At 38.4% G+C, this 20459-nt stretch overlaps 1 long non-coding RNA gene and 1 pseudogene across 3 annotated transcripts in view; one reads left to right on the top strand and one right to left on the bottom strand.

Annotated features, from left to right (window-relative positions):
* LOC137773658 (uncharacterized) overlaps positions 1-20459 on the bottom strand; it is a 180440-nt gene that overhangs the window by 135824 nt on the left and 24157 nt on the right. The gene's annotated exons all lie outside the window — the stretch shown is intronic.
* Positions 1-20459, top strand: part of LOC137773274 (52 kDa repressor of the inhibitor of the protein kinase-like) — a 33819-nt pseudogene that overhangs the window by 10398 nt on the left and 2962 nt on the right.

Raw genomic sequence — 20459 nt, 5'->3', positions numbered from 1 at the left:
AACCTCAAGATGTGACTTTGGGCAAATAATTAATTTTTATTTTTGCCTCTGTTTCCTCACTTGCAAAAATAGGAAAAGAATAGCACCAACTTCATACGGCTGTTGTGAAAATTAAATTAATTCCTGTGTGCAAAGCACTTTAAACAGTGCCCATAGACCAAGCCTTCTGCAAGTGTTAGCTATGATGAATTTTTCAGTGCCGGAGGCCGAATAGGCCTTTAATTAATGTGTGATGAATGTTAAATTCCTGTTGGAAGTAAACATCACTATTATTTCAATTATCAGTGGAAAGTATTTCTGACTCTGTTATGTGAATAACATTAATTCTCCACTCCTCTTGGTGGGTATTGCTATGTTCTTAATCTCCAGATTGATCTGTGGAATAGTATTCTGAAATGATTCTAGGATAATTTCCTGAGTCCCTAAGCACTCCATTATTATTTTTTAAAAAATTAAAATAAATTATGTTAGTTAAATCCTTTGCTCCTGCCTATATTCACTTGTTCTTGCTAACTCTTTGGTGAAAAAGAACGACCCTCGTCCTGTTTATGACAGTTAGCAAAAGTACGACTCTACTCCTTCTTCTTTTCTCTAGACTAAACATTCCCAGTTCTCCCAATGCTTTCTTTTTGATCTTCATTTCCAAACTATTTATCACTTGTGCTCTCTTTCCTTGAAAGTTCTCCAGAGTTCCAAATAGTTGAGCCATGAACTGAAGAAACTTCTCCAAGGAGGTTTAAGTGATTGCAAATAGAAGCAATAAGAACTTTGCTTGTCTTCCCCCAAAAACCTGTGATTAATAAAATCCAAGGAAGACAGTTTCTTTCTTTAATTTATAACTTCACTTTATTGGGGGGAAAGCAGTAGATTAATAAGGAATTAAGTGGAAGCAATTGGTTTTGCAACTGGACCTAGTTACTATAAAAGAAATTCAGTATGAAGAGTTTCTATTTTTAATTAGAATAAAATGCATTTGTTTATCATTGTTAAAAAGCTAATTTGAAAGGCTTAATATTAATTAGTTCACATATGATTTGCTGGTAACCACATAACTAAGAAAAACTTTCAGGGACCAGAACTTAAAAGGTGCTCTAAAGTTTTGTTTAAAATAAACAAACAAAAAAAAACACCAATTAAAACTAGAATTTTGTTTCCTAATACATCTTTTTTGGCAGTTCAACTACTTTATGGTGCCAAAGTCAAATCCTTGATTAGAATGTTTGTTTTGAATCCTATTTTTAAGTAAGCACTACCTTTTGTATCCCTTACTAGTCCTTATGAATCAGGCCTGTTTTTACTTCCTGTCCATTTGCTGAAAATGAACATGAAGCACATTTTCCATGGCCCCCTGGCTTCTGATCTGGAGTATCCATGAGCAGAATAATCGCAGACAGTCTGTGCAGACTTGATCAGTAGTCTCAGCTTCGTATGTTGGTGTTTGTGACAGGCAGCCCGGGCCACCAGCCACCAGGCTCACAGTACAATGCCTGGCACTGCGTCAATCACACCAATCAGTGGAAACAGGTGGGGAAGCTTGTATTTCACCTATAGAAGTGTGGAGAAAACGATGGGTTTTCTGAGAAATAGCCTGTAGGCATTTCCCCTTTTTTAACATCAGGATTATCCACAGATACCAACAAACTAAGCTCAGTTAGCCATGCTTTATTCAGATTCAAAAGGCTTGCCTCATCTGTAAATAAAATAAATGGGAGACAAGCACTCAAAGAGGGAAATCAGAGATTTAGAACACCTTGGGATGTGGCCACAACAAGAGTGTAGCAGGGGACAGGAAGGCGACAAGACAATGAGTCTTAAGCCTCCCTAAAACTAACAAGAGCTGTGCTTTTAAAAGCTTGTCATCTGAAACCAACACGGGGTTGAGAGAGAAAATTAGTCGGCATTCTGAGGCCCTTGCCTTAAAAAAAACTGAAAAGTCCACGTGCTTAAGAAGAACAACAACAGATACTAAAACTAAAATAAAATTGAATTACAAATTACTTCAACTCTCCCACCACAAATCCCCCAGCTGTCCCAGATTTTTCTCATCAAAGGAGGTTCTGTAATACAATCAACAAATCAGAGATGTAAACATCGAAGAAAATAAGATCTCCTTGGTTACGTGTAGGCCCATTAGTCCAACATGGTTTCATGTATCTAAAAATCATGCTGAAGTCACTTTGGAATGTCTACAACCAATCATTTTTCCCAGTTAGGAACAAAGCTAAGAATGGGAATAAGAATAGAAAACAACAAAAAGTCATCAGTAAGGTAGCCCAAGAGTCATAGGATTTTATAAGACGCTATTAAACCAGCGAATCATTTTCCCACCCATTCCTTTCATATAATGGACTAGACGTCAGCTCTGGCCATTGCTCTTTCCATCATCCTTCTCCCTCCTTTCTGGAAACGCGCACAAGTCAGATTCAGGCGTGTGGCCGGTGCAAGTCCTCTGGGCTGAGAATGAGGACCCCCGGAGCCTGGACCTACCACTGATACGAGCTGTGTGACGCTGGACCTCAGATTCTTCAGAAGTCAAGAGAAAGAGTTAGACCAGACGGTTTGATAGGGCTGCCATAACAAAGTACCACAGATGGAGTGGCTTAAACCAGTGGTCCCCAACCTTTTTGGCACCAGGGACCAGTTTCGTGGAAGACAGTTTTTCCACAGACCAGGGGGGCTGGTTCAGGCAGTAATGCGAGCGATGGGGAGAGGCAGATGAAGCTTCGCTCGCTCGCCCACCGCTCACCTCCTGCTGTGCGGCCCGGGTCCTAACAGGCCGCGCACAGGTACCGGTCCGTGGCCCAGGGGTTGGGGACCCCTGGCTTAAACAACAGAGTGTATGCTCTCACAGTTCTAGAGCCTGGAAGTCCAAGAGCTAGGCGTTGGCAGGTTTGGTTTCTTCTGAAATCTCTCTCCTTGGCTTGCAGGTGGCTGTCTTCTCCCCGTGTCCTCACGTCATGTCTGTGTCCTAATCTTCTCTTCTTATAAGGACACCAGTCAGAGTGGATTAGGGCCAACCCATATGAGTTCATAATCACCTCTTTAAAGGTCCTGTCTCCAAATACGGTTATGTTCTGAGGTACTGGCAGTTGGAACATATGAATTTTGGGGGAACACAATTCAGCTCATAACAGTCTCCAGGGTACCTTTCAATTCCAGAGTTCTCTGATTTCTTTTCTCTCTCAAATACTGACTTTTCATTAGCTTATCTTCCCTTTTCTAACATGGAGACATCAGCCTGCTATCTTTATAGACTGCAAGGGACTGAGGTTGCACTTTTAGCCTGTCTGCAGTCTTGGTCCGTTTAAGTTAAAGTTACTCAGTAGGGTAGGGGGCACCATTCCAGACGGTAGGAGGGTCAACATGAATTTTCTGCACTTTTTCTAAAGACAGGACCATTGAGCCTATGGCCATTGGAGACTCTTCGTTAAGGACCTGGCACTGTGAGAGTTTTCTAGAATTATTTTTTGCAAGGACGCCAACACTTCCACCTTACTCTGCCTTCCAGACTTATGTGTTGTTTATGTTCTTTCAGATTGCAAGAAACAGAATTGTGCTTGGGTTTTTAAAAATCATTTGTTGAGTTGTTTTATTTTTCCATAAGGATACAAGGGCAAGTAAGGAAGACAGAATCTCAGCAAGGCTGTGTGGAGAATGAAACACTTAAAAATACTGTGAAATTCCAAGGTTCTAGACAGCTCGTTTCTTCAGGGAAGATATCCGTTGTTCTTTACTCAGAGTGACTTCGGGTGACAAAGTGATCATTCTATCTCTACCTCTACTGCTCCCTGAGTCTCCCTGATGTCTTTGAGTTCTACCTCGACACAGAGGATGAGTGGCTGGCCAGTCAGCAGTCAGTACACATGCACTGCCTCTGCTGGATGGAGCTCTTCTACCAAACCACTCCATTGGATATTGGTTAGCTTAGCAATGGCTGGCTCCTGTCAGCGTCTATGGTCCTATCAACCTCATGATGAGATCCCATGGCTCTAAGTAAGGTGACTAATAGCCGAGGACTTCCTTTGAGAAGACATTAGGTGTTCTAGGTACTCTAAGATTTCAAAAAAGTAGAAAGTAGAGCCAGCAGTCAACTCGCTAACTATTCGCAGTATATCTCACCATTTTCCTTCCATTTACCAAGAAGCTAAAGAGTAGTTTGTATTCATTGCCTTTACTCTCTCACCTTCATCCACTACTATCCTAATCCTTGAAATTCTTGCATGCTGACTTCTGAGCCCACCTTCCTTAACTCTAACTGAAATTACCTTCCAGTTTTAACATCAATTTGTCACTTTCTCCTCAAACTTGCTGCCGCACTTAAAACTGTTGATTGACCACCCCTACTTGCAAAGCCTCTTGCTTTGGCTTCTGTGACTGCATTATTTAGGGGACGGAAAGTGGACCGCAAGCTGTAGGGAAAGCCTTGGAGTCAATGGCCCTGGATATGCATGCTGATTCTCCCCACTCAACATCTATGCAGCATTGTGTGTGTTAATTCTATTCCATTCAATACATTTCTATTTGTATACCTATTATATTTGCGATGATTGAGTAATGGGGAGGAATTCCAGATAACACCAATGTTTGGACTTAGATGAACGAAAAAATAGATGTGCAGATACTTAAGCCTTACTTCTTATACCCAAGTAGACACTAAGATCTATTGATTCCACCTCCGTAATATTGCTCACATTTATTCCTCTTCTTTATCCCTATTACCCTGGTAGAATTCCCCACTACCTTTGACCTGGCTTAGTGGTTAATAAACTGAGTTCTGAGCAGCTCCTGGAAATCCCAGGGAGATTCCTCAAGGACTTCTGTAGGTGTCCGACAGAAGGCAAGAAAGTGGTGTGGCCCCTCACAGGGACCATTCCTGCCTCCTCATTTAAACAGGATCAGTTAGTTATGTGTTTTGTTTTGTTTGTTCTTGGAAAAAACCTTTTTTATTTTACTTTTTTAAAAAACCCCACTGGCCCACGCATTGATTCTGTCGCATCATAAGACTCTATCTTCAGAGTACCTCCCTTACAATCCACTTTATAGTTGGCTTTCAGGTCATTTAAAGTGAAGCACCTTTCTGATCATGTCCTTTCTCCACTGTCTGGAAATGCACTACTAGATACGGTAGCCATTAGCCATATATGACTATTAAGAATCTATAAAAGAGTGGATATATGTATATGTAAAACTGATTCACTTTGCTGTATAGCAGAAACACAACATTGAAAATCAACTATACTCCATTAACATTTTAAAAAAGAATGAACCCTAATGTAAAAAAATAAAAATTAAAAAAATAAATTAATTTAAACTAAATTAAAAATTCAGTTCATTAGTTGACTAGCCTATTTCAAGTGTTTGATAGCCACATGCATCTAGGGGCCACCATACTGCACAGCTCAGCTCGTATTTGGAACATTTTCGTCATTGCACAAGTTTCTATTGGATAGAGCTGCCCTAGCTCACTAGATAAAAATTTCTGACTTTGATTTAGGACTTAAATCTATCCTTTCTAGGCCCTTCTGCTGCTGCTTTCCTTCATATAATGCTCCAGTTAGACTGAACTGTTCCCAAATATACCTACTCACTTCTGCCTTCATGCCTCAGCTTACCCAGCCCTGCCCAGAGTACCCTTCACTCCATCACTGTATGCCCAACCCTACTCCTCACTGGGGGGCTGTCCTCCATGAAGTCTTTTAAAGTTTCCCAACTCAAAGTTATTCCCTTGTCCTGCGAATTCTCGTAGGATTTTAAATGATGCACCCTAATGTCATCTACCACCATTTCTTCAGGGTCAGAATCAGTGACCTGAGGACCCAGCCACATAGCCTCTAGAGAGTACACTGGGTGTGTCACATCTGCTACTTCGGGTCTACAAGGTGGTTTTGGGGAGCTTTAGGGCTTCTTAGGAGTGCATGTATGAAACACTCTAGAAATTTCCATTACTAGCTGAGAGACTGGAGGTACTCTGAGGTTCTCATAGTCCACAATTTGTGGTTAAGCCAAAGAGGGCAGTGTTTGCTATTATTAGTGTGTTATAGATAAGTATGTTACATATACATCCTCTGAACACCAAGTGATGAGACATTGCCATAAGTTATACCTGAAAAGCAATCCCATCATTTACAGACACATGTTAGGTAGAAACATCATTCTACTACCTTTACCATACATTTGTGTTTGTTTTGGCTTTGTTTTAATCCCTATGGTGGGGATCAAAACAAAACAACAGGATCTGAGTTGATCAGATCTCTTGTGGTTGATCATCAAGATGGTAGGTCAGCTAGAGCTGGGGTTGAGTCAGTTACAGGACACCCTCAAAGAATCAGCTCTTCCGAGTTCAGTTCTCTCCTACTCTAGTCCCCTTTGATTTATACTCTACCAGCCTGCAGAGTCCTGACCTCACAGCGTAAGGCTCTAATCAGATAAGCTCACCATAAACCTTTCTTTATTCTCAAAACCCCTGCTCCATTCAAGGCCCAGCTATACTTGAGCCACCTCAGGGGAGGGCCAGCCTTCAAGAGGTACTTCGCGAGACAGGCAGACCGTCATCATCGGTGCAGGCTGCCAACCTTCTCAGGTTACTGTGAATGATTATGGGTAAAGTCTGCTTTGAATTTGTTGGAAAAGGGGGAGACTTACAATGTATTTGGTTCAGGAAATTCATTTTAAGGGTTTGGGTTCCCCAATTTCCTGCAATCATAATCATGGCCCATTTTCACAGTTACTAGACTATCAAATCCTGTGTATATAAAATAAAGACCTAGAAAAAAAATGGGAACTTTAAAATCTGTAAGTTAAAGTAGTGGTACAAATATTATTTGGGACACTGTGAAACAGTATTTAGAATTACCCTCTCGCCATCAGAAGCTAACTGCGGCAGAGAGACTGCTTTTGCCACGTTTCTAGATGTGGTAAAGATTAGGTACAACGTTGTTTAGAAATCATAGGCTTGCAGATCCCTTCTCCTCTTCAGGGATTAAGGAAAAGGCAACCTGCTCTACCACATTTAAAATGGAAAAAAAAGAAGTGTGGGTGGGGATTTTCTTCTCCTTTGTCTGCACATACAGTCCGGGGGCAGCGTTATTCATCAGAAATAAGCTTTCTTGTTTTTTAGACTGTGTTTACGACGGTTTTCCAAAACGTCTTCCTTATGTATGCTAATTCGTTGGTTCTGAAGCCTTTTTCCATTCCATCAAGCTCACCTTCCGAAAGGGATAGTGAAAAATTAGGGGCTGGCTCCCCCTGGTGCCTTGGTTGGAGAATCTCAGCTGCATGTCTGAGACCATCTGCCAACGGATAAGAGTGCCCTCTAGTGCATAGAGGCAGAGTAAAGCTACAAATTAAATGCTAATTACTAATTAAATACTCATGAAAAAATTAAAACTACAAAATACTAACACTACAGGAAAAAAGTGACCAATTATGCCCGAACTACAAGCCAAGCACTGCGCTAAGGGCCGGATGAGCATTGGTGCTTTGGCTGTCCACTGCAGCGGGACACATCGTCCCCTCACATGGCGGCTTAAAATAATGATCGTTTATTATCTCCCACGGTTTCTGTAAGCCAGGAATTCCACAGCAGCTCCGTTGGATGGCTCTGGCTGGAGGTTCCTCATGAGATTGCAGTCAGATGGTGACTGGGGCATCTTCAAGACTCGTTGGTTCACATGTCTGGTGGCTGAGCTGGTGAGACTGCAAGAGCTGGGGCTGCATCCAGCACCTCTCCCTGGCTCTCCATGACAGCCGTACCTGCCCTTTGGAAAGAATTCTCTCTCTGCTTTCTACCAAGATGCTGGTGTGTGTGTCTGTGTGTGTGTGTCTGTGCAACTCGCACAGATTTACTTAGTGCATTAAAGAAGGAACTGGTTAACACCCCACTTTCACCAATGAACAGATCATCCAAAATGAAAATAAATAAGGAAACACAAGCTTTAAATGATACATTAAACAAGATGGACTTAATTGATATTTATAGGACATTCCACCCAAAAACAACAGAATACACATTTTTCTCAAGTGCTCATGGAACATTCTCCAGGATAGATCATATCTTGGGTCACAAATCAAGCCTTGGTAAATTTAAGAAAATTGAAATCGTATCAAGTATCTTTTCCGACCACAACGCTATGAGGCTAGATATCAATTACAGGAAAAGATCTGTAAAAAATACAAACACATGGAGGCTACACAATACACTACTTAATAACGAAGTGATTACTGAAGAAATCAAAGGGGAAATCAAAAAATACCTAGAAACAAATGACAATGGAGACACGACGACCCAAAACCTATGGGACGCAGCAAAAGCAGTGCTAAGAGGGAAGTTTATAGCAATACAAGCCTACCTCAAGAAACAGGAAACATCTCGAATAAACAACCTAACCTTGCACCTAAAGCAATTAGAGAAAGAAGAACAAAAAAACCCCAAAGCCAGCAGAAGGAAAGAAATTATAAAGATCAGGTCAGAAATAAATGAAAAAGAAATGAAGGAAACAATAGCAAAAATCAATGAAACGAAAAGCTGGTTCTTTGAGAAGATAAACAAAATTGACAAACCATTAGCCATACTCATCAAGAGAAAAAGGGAGAAGACTCAGATCAATAGAATTAGAAATGAAAAAGGAGAAGTAACCACTGACACTGCAGAAATACAAAAGATCATGAGAGACTACTACAAGCAACTCTATGCCAATAAAATGGACAACCTGGAAGAAATGGACAGATTCTTAGAAATGCACAAACTGCCGAGACTGAACCAGGAAGAAATAGAAAATATGAACAGACCAATCACAAGCACTGAAATTGAAACTGTGATTAAAAACCTTCCAACAAACAAAAGCCCAGGACCAGATGGCTTCACAGGTGAATTCTATCAAACATTTAGAGAAGAGCTAACACCTATCCTTCTCAAACTCTTCCAAAATATTGCAGAGGGAGGAACACTCCCAAACTCATTCTACGAGGCCGCCATCACCCTGATACCAAAACCAGACAAAGATGTCACAAAGAAAGAAAACTACAGGCCAATATCACTGATGAACATAGATGCAAAAATCCTCAACAAAATACTAGCAAACAGAATCCAACAGCACATTAAAAGGATCATACACCATGATCAAGCGGGGTTTATCCCAGGAATGCAAGGATTCTTCAACATACGCAAATCAATCAATGTGATACACCATATTAACAAATTGAAGGAGAAAAACCATATGATCATCTCAATAGATGCAGAGAAAGCTTTTGATGAAATTCAACACCCATTTATGATAAAAGCCCTGCAGAAAGTAGGCATAGAGGGAAATTTCCTCAACATAATAAAGGCCATATATGACAAACCCACAGCCAACATTGTCCTCAATGGTGAAAAACGGAAACCATTTCCACTAAGATCAGGAACAAGACAAGGTTGCCCACTCTCACCACTATTATTCAACATAGTTTTGGAAGTGTTAGCCACAGCAATCAGAGAAGACAAAGAAATAAAAGGAATCCAAATCGGAAAAGAAGAAGTAAAGCTGTCACTATTTGCAGATGACATGATACTATACATAGAGAATCCTAAAGATGCTACCAGAAAACTCCTAGAGCTAATCAATGAATTTGGTAAAGTAGCAGGATACAAAATTAATGCACAGAAATCTCTTGCATTTCTATACACTAATGACGAAAAATCTGAAAGTGAAATTAAGAAAACACTCCCGTTTACCATTGCAACAAAAAGAATAAAATACCTAGGAATAAACCTACCTAAGGAGACAAAAGACCTGTATGCAGAAAATTATAAGACACTGATGAAAGAAATTAAAGATGATACAAATAGATGGAGAGATATACCATGTTCCTGGATTGGAAGAATCAACATTGTGAAAATGACTCTACTACCCAAAGCAATCTACAGATTCAATGCAATCCCTATCAAACTACCACTGGCATTTTTCACAGAACTAGAACAAAAAATTTCACAATTTGTATGGAAACACAAAAGACCCCGAATAGCCAAAGCAATCTTGAGAATGAAAAATGGAGCTGGGGGAATCAGGCTCCCTGACTTCAGACTATATTACAAAGCTACAGTAATCAAGACAGTTTGGTACTGGCACAAAAACAGAAATATAGATCAATGGAACAGGATAGAAAGCCCAGAGATAAACCCACACACATATGGTCACCTTATCTTTGATAAAGGAGGCAAGCATATACAGTGGAGAAAAGACAGCCTCTTCAATAGGTGGTGCTGGGAAAATTGGACAGATATATGTAAAAGTATGAAATTAGAACACTCCCTGACACCATGCACAAAAATAAACTCAAAATGGATTAAAGACCTAAGTGTAAGGCCAGACACTATCAAACTCTTAGAGGAAAACATAGGCAGAACACTCTATGACATACATCACAGCAAGATTCTTTTTGACCCAGCTCCCAGAGAAATGGAAATAAGAACACAAATAAACAAATGGGACCTAATGAAACTTAAAAGCTTTTGCACAGCAAAGGAAACCATAAACAAGACCAAAAGACAACCCTCAGAATGGGAGAAAATATTTGCAAATGAAGCAACTGACAAAGGATTAATCTCCAAGATCTACAAGCAGCTCATGCAGCTCAATAACAAAAAAACGAACAACCCAATCCAAAAATGGGCAGAAGACCTACATAGACATTTCTCCAAAGAAGATATACAGATTGCCAACAGACACATGAAAGAATGCTCAACATCATTAATCATTAGAGAAATGCAAATCAAAACTACAATGAGATATCATCTCACACCGGTCAGAATGGCCATCATCAAAAAATCTAGAAACAATAAATGCTGGAGAGGGTGTGGAGGAAAGGGAACACTCTTGCACTGTTGGTGGGAATGTAAATTGATACAGCCACTATGGAGAACGGTATGGAGGTTCCTTAAAAAACTACAAATAGAACTACCATACGACCCAGCAATCCCACTACTGGGCATATACCCTGAGAAAACCATAGTTCAAAAAAAGTCATGTACCAAAATGTTCATTGCAGCTCTATTTACAATAGCCAGGACATGGAAGCAACCTAAATGTCCATCAACAGGTGAATGGATAAAGAAGATGTGGCACATATATACAATGGAATATTACTCAGCCATAAAAAGAAATGAAATGGAGGTATTTGCAATGAGGTGGATGGAGTTAGAGTCTGTCATACAGAGTGAAGTAAGTCAGAAAGAGAAAAACAAATACAGTATGCTAACACATATATACGGAATCTAAGGAAAAAAAAAAAAAAAAAGGCCATGAAGAACCTAGTGGCAAGACGGGAATAAAGACACAGACCTACTAGAGAATGGACTTGAGGATATGGGGAGGGGGTGGGGCGAGATGTGACAGGGTAAGAGAGTGTCATGGACATATATACACTACCAAATGTAAAATAGATAACTAGTGGGAAGCAGCCGCATAGCACAGGGAGATCAGCTCGGTGCTTTGTGACCACCTAGAGGGGTGGGATGGGGAGGGTGGGAGGGAGGGAGATGCAAGAGGGAAGAGATATGGGAACATATTGTATGTGTATAACTGATTCACTTTGTTATAAAGCAGAGGCTAACACACCATTGTAAGGCAATTATACTTCAATAAAGATGTTTAAAAAAAAAAAAAAAAGAAGGAACTGGCACGGTGACAACGATAGTTCAAAGAAGGAGAGGAAGAACTATTATATCTAGTCAGTGGATGAAAAGAATGGTGAAATAAGATTACAGATTAGATGGAAACCGATCAATGTCCTGTAAAACAATATAAGCACAATCTGTAGGATTTATTTTTTTCTACTGGACAGGAATAAATTGCAATATATAGATCTTCTATAAGTGAACATTAACTTTACAGAGCCCTGTCTCTCTGTAGACCCTCCTCTGATTCCCCAGAATAGCCAGACTTCTTTCAGGTTGGATCCCAATGAAGAGGGCCAGGAGGAAGCTGCACTGCTTTCTATGACCCAGCCTCGGAAGTCATGCAGTATCACCTCTGCTGTGCCCCACTGAAAGAGGCAGTTACAGAGGGCCACCCAGGCTCAAGGAGAGGGAACGTAAACCCCACCCGGGATGGGATATATATTTGGTGGCCATTTGTGTAAAAATACAATCAACAAGCGTTTTACTTAATTCTCCCCCAAACTACATGAGGTTGCTACTATCATTATCCCAATTTTACTGTTAAGGGAATGAGGTCAAGAGACATGAAAACTGTGCTTCATATGTCCTTTCTATGTCATACTGGAGCATTGTCTAATAAGCCATGTGAAGTGTTATCTGTACATGGTTTTCAGTCTGGGCACTACTGACATTTTGGGCCAGGTAATCGTTTGTTGTAAGAGCTGTCCTGGGTATTGTAGGCTGTTTAGCAGCGTCCCTGGCCTCTACCCACTTGATGCCAATAGCATCCCCTCCCTCCCTCCCCTCGGTTGTAACAACTAAAAATGTCTCCAGACATTGTCAAATATCTCGGTGGGGGAGTGCAACTTTGGCCCCATTAAGAACCACTGTTTTAGGGGAAGGTAAGTTTGTTTGATTATTTACTATTGATTAGGCCAGGCTCTTGTAAAGTTAACGTTCACTTATAGAAGATCTATATATTGCAGTTTATTCATGTCCAGTAGAAAAAGTAAATCCTACAGATTGTGATTTTATTGTTTTATAGGACATTGATCAGTTTCCATCTAATTTGTAATTTTATTTCAGCATTCTTTTCATTCACTGACTAGATATAATAGTTCTTCCTCTCCTTCTTTAAACTATCATTGTCATCATGCTAGTTCCTTCTTTAACGTGTTAAATAAATCTTTGCCAGTTGCACGAGCGTGCAGACACACACACACACACACACACACACACACACAGACACACACACCAGCATCTTGGTAGAAAGCAGAGAGAGAATTCTTTCCAAAGGGCAGGTATGGCCATCACGCAGAGGTGTTACTCGGGTCTCCCTTCAACAAAGAACTAGCAGATGAGCTGTGAGAGGTACAATTAGCTCATAGCCTTGACTGAAGTGCCTCTGGGATCCACCACAGCAGTTGAGCTGAGGCTGTGCTTTTACGAGGCAGTCTTGAGCCAGTTTATGAGCCCAGTAGAGGTACCAGGGCCTGTCCATTTCTGATCAATGTGGAAACCCTCCACCAGGCAATCTTTGCTCTCGAGCTCCCGTTGGGCTGGCTGAGACTTTTGCACAGCAACACTGCAATTTGAGACCCTTCCTAACATATTCTTCTGCCTCCTGACTAACCTTTCACAGATAACAGGCCTGCATCCTGGTCTGCATCTACTGCAGAGTCCTTTCCTGCTTCAGGCACCACTCAAAGCTGGTAGCCATCATGCCACCCAATGTGTTCTTAGCTGTCGAAAGAATTGCCTCCAGAACTCAAAGAGGCCTACGAGGTACCGTGCTTCCTTCTCTGAGGTGGGGCTTCAAGATGCAGCAATTCGTCTTCGGCTTTGGAGGGGATATCCAGTGTGCACCTGACAACTGCACTTCTGAAAGCTTCCCTGAAGTGGCAGTTCTCTGAATCTATGTGGAATTCTGAGTTGGTAGGTTTTTCTTTTCTCTTTCAGTATTTTAAAGATGTCACTCCATTATCTTCTGGGTTGTATATATTCTAATGAGAAATCTGCTGTAATTTTATTTGTACTGCCTTCAAGATTTTCTCTGTATCTTTGGTTTCCAGCAGTTTAACTGTTATTTGTCTAGGTGGATGTCTTTTTCTCACATTTATGCTGCTTGGGGTTTCCTGTACTTCCTGGATATGCATTTTGAAGTCTTTCTCCTTATGTTATTTTTGTTAGCGCTTCAAATATTGTCTGTCCTATTCTTCCTCTTTTATTTTCCTTATATGGCATCAACTTCTCTTCCTCTCATGCTTTGACCCAGGTGTGACAGTGCTTATATCCTTAGAAGGGCCTGTCTTCTTTAAATTTCAGACTTCTTGGCTATCCTGCAAACTTAGTTCTCTGATGGGTTCAAAAAGGGTTATAATTTTATAGTTTATCTTGCATTTTCTTGTTATTATTGTGGAAGTGATGTTTTCTTTCTAAAATATAGCTTTCTATATATATATTTTTTTTTTTAATCTTTTGGCCGTGCTGCACGGCATGTGGGATCTTAGCTCTCAGACCAAGGATGGAACCTGTGCCCCCTGCATTGGCAGCACAGAGTCTTAACCACTGGACCGCCAGGGAAGTCCCTAGTTTTCTATATCTTAAGGATAAGTGAAACTTACCATAATTTTTAATTTTGTTATAATTTAAAATTTAGATAAATGATGCAAAAATAGTAAGAGAAACTCCTAAATAAACTTTATCCAGATTCATCAGTTATCTACATGTGCCTCATTTGCTTTATCATTCTCTGTCTCTCTGCCTTTCTCTCTCTTTATATATATTTATCTACCTATATCTGTATTTATATATCTTATGAATTATTTGAGAACTGGCTGGAGTCATTGTATCTTTTACCCTAAATACTTTAATGATTATTTTTGTGAGGACTTTTCCTTATAAACAATAGTATATTTATCAAAATCAACATGCTTAACATTAAGAACATATTTCTATATCTATATCATTCATATATATAAAAATTAAGCCTACAATACACAGAAGGACTTCTCAGAATTGCCAACCCATACCCCTGTAAAAAGCAATCCTATTAACTAGAGCTCAATATCTCTCTACAGTCTTTTCAGGTCAAATTTAAATAGATTGAAATGCATAAATTATAAGTGTTCAATTTAATGAGGTTTAAAAATTGACATACTCCTAGTATCACACTGAAATTTAACCTCTTTATGAAGACTGCCTAGGCTAGCCTCCACATGCAACTTGAACATCCCTCTACTACAAAATTTACTGCAAATATTTCTCTATATGTTCACTAGACTATGAACTCATTAAAGAAAGAGACTATGCTTCTTCATTTTGGGGCCCCCAGTTTCAAACAATATCTGGCATATAATGAGGTATCAATAAAAGTTTGCTAAATAAGTAAAATGGCAATTGGAACAAATAGCCTGCAGCTTTAAGTAAGGAAGTTGTGTAATTTTCAAGTTAAGATCTGCTTACTACTTCTACTAAATCACCAGTAAGGAATGTATGATAAAAATTGTCAAGACATGAAAGGAAAAAAAAGACAGCAGTTGGAACACTAATAAATCATTATGTTCTTACAACTCTTTACAAAGACATGAAACTCTTTTCATCATTCATGCAGCATTTGCAATTGGTGGGTGGTACAAATTACTACCACTTTTTTTATACAGTAAAACCTTCAGTTTTAACAAGATATTTAAAAGCAAATATATGTTACCTGTCCAAAACCTAATGGAGAAGAACTTTTATGTAGTTCCTGGTTGATATTCTAACACCTGAGATTTACTATTTTTAGTTGTCTAAAAGCAGTGGTAATCAAATCTGTTGACAGACAGCTACTTCCTCAATATCACTAACTGTCTTGGCAAAGGGATAGGCTACATGAATTGAAATTTGATTATGCAGTTGCTTCAGAGTCATGTTTGTAGTTGCTCTTCCTTTTCTTATTAAAAAAAACAAAATATATACTCTTTTGAATATAATTAACTAAGTAAATGTTTTTAATCCCTGTGAAAAAGTACTACAGCATAGTTTTATGTAGTTAAACTAACCCTAAAATAGATACATAGAGTCAGGAGTTTTCTTGTAGTTCCCTTATCTGTTTCAAGTCTTCAGAGCTTATTGATACACTATTTATATTCCCTAGGATGACTGATCAAATCTTTCTAATCAATAAAAATTCAGCTTAAGAATCATTTCCCCTTTGGATCTTTGTAATAACAAGTAAGTAGTATCACCTCTGCTCAACTGTCATACCTTATATACAACTCTATTCTTATACTTTCTCATGCTATATTTTAGTGATGCATTTTCATATCATTCTCTTCCACTACACCAAGACAGTCCATTAGAACTTTTTGGATGATGGAAATGTTCTATATGTGTTCTAGTCACTACCGTAATAAACAGTATAGCACTAGACTCTGAGCTCTGTGAGGGCAGAGACTGTACCTTATTCACTTTTATGTATCCAGTACCTAGGACATAGCGGATCCTTGATAAATATGTGGGGATAAACAAAACAAATCAATCAAAGAATAAATCAAGGGACTTCCCTGGTGGCACAGTGGTTAAGAATCTGCCTGCCAATGCAGGGGACACGGGTTCAATCCCTGGTCCAGGAAGATACCACATGCCACGGAGCAACTAAGCCCGTGAGCCACAACTACTGAGCCTGAGCTCTAGAGCCCACAAGCCACAACTACTGAGTCCACGCACCACAACTACAGAAGCCCATGTGCTCTAGGGCCCGTGTGCCACAACTACTGAGCCCACGTGCTGCAACTACTGAAGTCTGCGTGCCTAGAGCCTGTGCTCCACAAGAGAAGCCACCGCAATGAGAAGCCCGCGCACCGCAACGAAGAGTAACCCCCGCTCACCACAACTAGAGAAAGCCCATGTGCAGCGACGAAGACCCAATGCAGGCAAAAATAAAATAAATAAAATAAATAAATTTTAAAAAGAGAGAGAATCTCTTAAAAAAAAAAAGAATAAATTAAACATTTTACAGTGGTAGAGTAGAAGAAAATCTACTTACAACCAACACCAGGCAACTGCTACATGAGGTAATGGGAAAACTAATTAGTAATCTCTGATTTCTCAGTGAATTAAAAAGTAATGCAAATAGGTTTCCAGTAGTGGAAAAGTACCTTCTATCAGTCAAATCTCTCAGAGAACACCTATAAACTCTAACTAAAATATAAAATACAATAATTTGAAGGCAGTCAGAGGAACTAAAAGAAATGAAGTAAATCTATATTTGAAAGAAGTAAATGGCACAGGGTAATTTTCCTGTTTTGATACAGATTTTTGTTTGAGGCGAAGCCCTAGTTTCAGCTTGCTGAGTGGCTAAAGTTCTAATAGAAATCCATAGTCTTACTGGCTTGGAAAGCCATAGGTCAGAGTTTGGAGACACCACACAGCTGGAACCTGAGGGGGGTTGGAATCCTGGAAAGGTGAAAGCGATAGACATGGTGGGGAGAGGGGGATTCTGTATATAAACTTGGCCAAAATCTCTGGTTAATCCCTGAACTACATACACATGGGGTAAACTTCAAATAGTCCAATTAAATCTAAAAGAAAGGCAATAAGTGGAAACTGACCTTGAGATGACCCAGATGTTAGAATTAGCAGATAAGGATTTTAAAGCAACTATTGTAACCATCTCAAGGATTTAGAGGAAAACACACTTATGATTAACAAATAGAAAATCTTAGCAGAGAAACTGAAACCACAAAAAAGAACCAATTGAAAATTCTAGAAATGGAAAATATAATATTTACAATTAAAAATTTACAAAGTGGCTTGACACAGACCGAAATGAGAAGAGAGTAAGTAAATTTGAAAATAGATCAATAGAAAGTGTCTAAGTTGAAAAACTGAAAGAAAAGTTTGGAGAAAATAAAGAGTGTCAGTGAGCTATGCAGGCACTGTAGAAAGGTCTAACATTTGTGTACTTGTTGTCTTAGAATAAGAGAGAAAAAAATATATAAGGAAATGATAGTGATAATTTCCCCAAATTTGGTGAAAGGCCTACATTTACACATCTAACAAGTCCAGTAAACCCCAATCAGGAAAAATACAAGGAAAAGCATATCTAGGCACATCAGAATCAAACTTCTAAAAGCTATAGTTTAAAAGAAACTCTTGAAAGCAACTGCAGACTAGCTACAGATTAATTTATTACATGCAGTGGAATGATATGATTTAACAATGATTTCTTGTCAGAAACACTGGACACAAGAAGATAATGGAATGACATCTCTAAAACGCTGAAAGAAGAAAAAAGTCAATTCAGTGCAGTGAGAATAACCTTCAAGAATGAAAGCAAAATAAAGATAGATGAAAACTAAGAGAACTTTTTATCAGCAGACTTGCAGTACAAAAAACCACAGAAGTTCATCAGGTGAGAAAAACTGATGCCAAAGGGACATTCAAATGTTCAGAGGAAAGTGAAGTACCACAAATGATAGATGTGTGGCTAAATATAAAAGATTTTTTCTGTAGTTTTTTAGAAATATGTATGACTGTTTAAAGCAAAAATTATAACATTTTATTGTTTGATTTATAATATTTGTAGATGAAATATAGACAATTAAAAAATAAAGGAAGGAGCTTAAAAATCTATATTTTTTGAAAGATCATTACACTTTGTATGAAATGGTCCAATATTAAATGTAAGAAAAATGTGAAAAATTAAGGATGCTGTATATATTGTGGTTCCTAGAGCAACCAGTTGAAATAATGCAAAATGATATAACTGAAAAGCCACAATCCCTTGAAAGGGGATTCTCAAAAAGATTCAATTAAATTAAAAGAAATTAAGAAAGTAGGAACAGAGAATCAAAAAACAAATACAAAAATGATGGGACCAAAGGAAAACAACTAGTAAAATGGTTGGTCCAAACTCAACCATATCAATAATCGGATTAAATGTAAATGGACTAGACATTCCAAATAGTAGTCAGATATTCTCAGAATAGATAAAAAAAATAAGACCCAACATAATCTCTCCATAAGAGATGAACTTTAAATATAAAAATACAAACAGGTTGAAAGTAAATGATATTAAAAGATAAATCATGCAAACAGAAAACCTAAGAAGGTTGGAATAGGTAGATTAGCATGAGATATAACAGATGCCAAGGCAAAGAGTATTACCAGAGATAAAGAGAGACACACTAGAACAATAAAAAGGATAAATTTATTAAGACATAAGAATCATACATATATATGCCTAATAAAAGAGGTTCAAATACATTAGATGAAAAAGTAACATAATTAAAGGAAGAGACAAATCCACAATTACAGTGGAGTCTTCTCTCAGCAACTGACAGAACAAATAGACAAAAGATCTCAGTAACACTATAACTTCCTTCACCTAATTGACATTCGTAGAACACTACACCTAACAATTGCAGGATAACCATTCTTTTCAAGTGCACATGGCATATTAACCAAGATAAACCATTTGCTGGACCATAAAACATGTTCTAATGTATTTTAAAGGATTGAAATAATATAGACTATGGTTTCCGATCACAAGGCAATTAGTCAGATATCAACAACAATAAGATGTAGGAGGGATAAAACCCAAATATTTGGAAATTAAATATTTGTCAATAATTTATGGGTAAAGGAAAAATGACAAGGTACATTAGAAAATATTTCAAACTGAATTATAATGAAAATATAGCATATCAAAATTTGTGAGCTACAGCTAAAGGAAAATTTATAGCTTTTAAATGCCTAGATAAGGAAAGGATAAAGGTATAAAATCAATGACCTAAGAGTCTACAGTAAGACCTAGAGAAAGTAGCGCAAAGTACAGACGGTCCCCAACTTACAATGGGTCAACTTATGAATTTTGAACTTTACAATGGTGCAAAAGCAATGTGCATTCAGTAGGATTTGAATTTTCAATTTTGGTCTTTTCCCAGGCAAGCGATCTGTAGTATGATACTCTCTTGGGATGCTGGACAGCGGTAGCAAGCTGCAGCTTCCAGTCAGTGCCACAATCACAGGGTACACAACTGATACACTTACAACCATTCTGTTTTTCACTTTCAGTACAGTATTCAATAAATTACATGAGATATTCAACACTTTATTATAAAATAGGCTTTGTGTTACATGATTTTGCTCAACTGTAGGTTACTGTTAAGTGTTTTGAGCATGTTTAAGGTAGGCTAGGCTAGCCTATGATGTTCGGTAGATTAGGTATATTAAATGCATTTTTGACTTAAGATATTTTCAACTCACAATGGGTTTATTGGGACATAACCCCATTGTAAGTTGAGGAAGATCTGTAAATCCAGAGTAAGTAGAATGAAGGAAATAGTAAAGAGGAGAAATCAATGAAATAGAAAATAGATAAATGAAAGAGAAAATTAACACATAAAATTTTTTTCTTTTTGAGAGAATAACAAAGTTGATAAGCCCTACATAGGTTGATAAAGAAAAAAATAAGAAAAATCACCAATATCAGGAATAAATGTGTGAATATACTACAGATGCTACAGATATTGTAAACAACTTTATGTTAATAAATTCAACAACTAGATGAAATTTCTGAATAAAACAACTTACCAAAACAGACAAAGAAGAAATAGGAAATTTTACTGGCCCTATATCTATTAAGTAAGTTGAATATGTTATCGAAATCTTTTCTCAAATACAACATCGGGGTCAGACAGTTTCACTGGTGAACTCTGCTAAACATTTAGGTAAGAGATCAACCTTACACAAATGCTTTCCAAAACAGAAGAGGAGGAAACACTTTGCAATGTGTTTTATGAGGCTAGCATGACCCTGATACTAAATCTGACACAGG

This window comes from Eschrichtius robustus, chromosome 12, assembly GCF_028021215.1.
Source record: "Eschrichtius robustus isolate mEscRob2 chromosome 12, mEscRob2.pri, whole genome shotgun sequence".
Classification (NCBI taxonomy): Eukaryota; Metazoa; Chordata; class Mammalia; order Artiodactyla; family Eschrichtiidae; genus Eschrichtius; species Eschrichtius robustus.
This window is presented reverse-complemented; position numbering and strand designations above follow the sequence as displayed.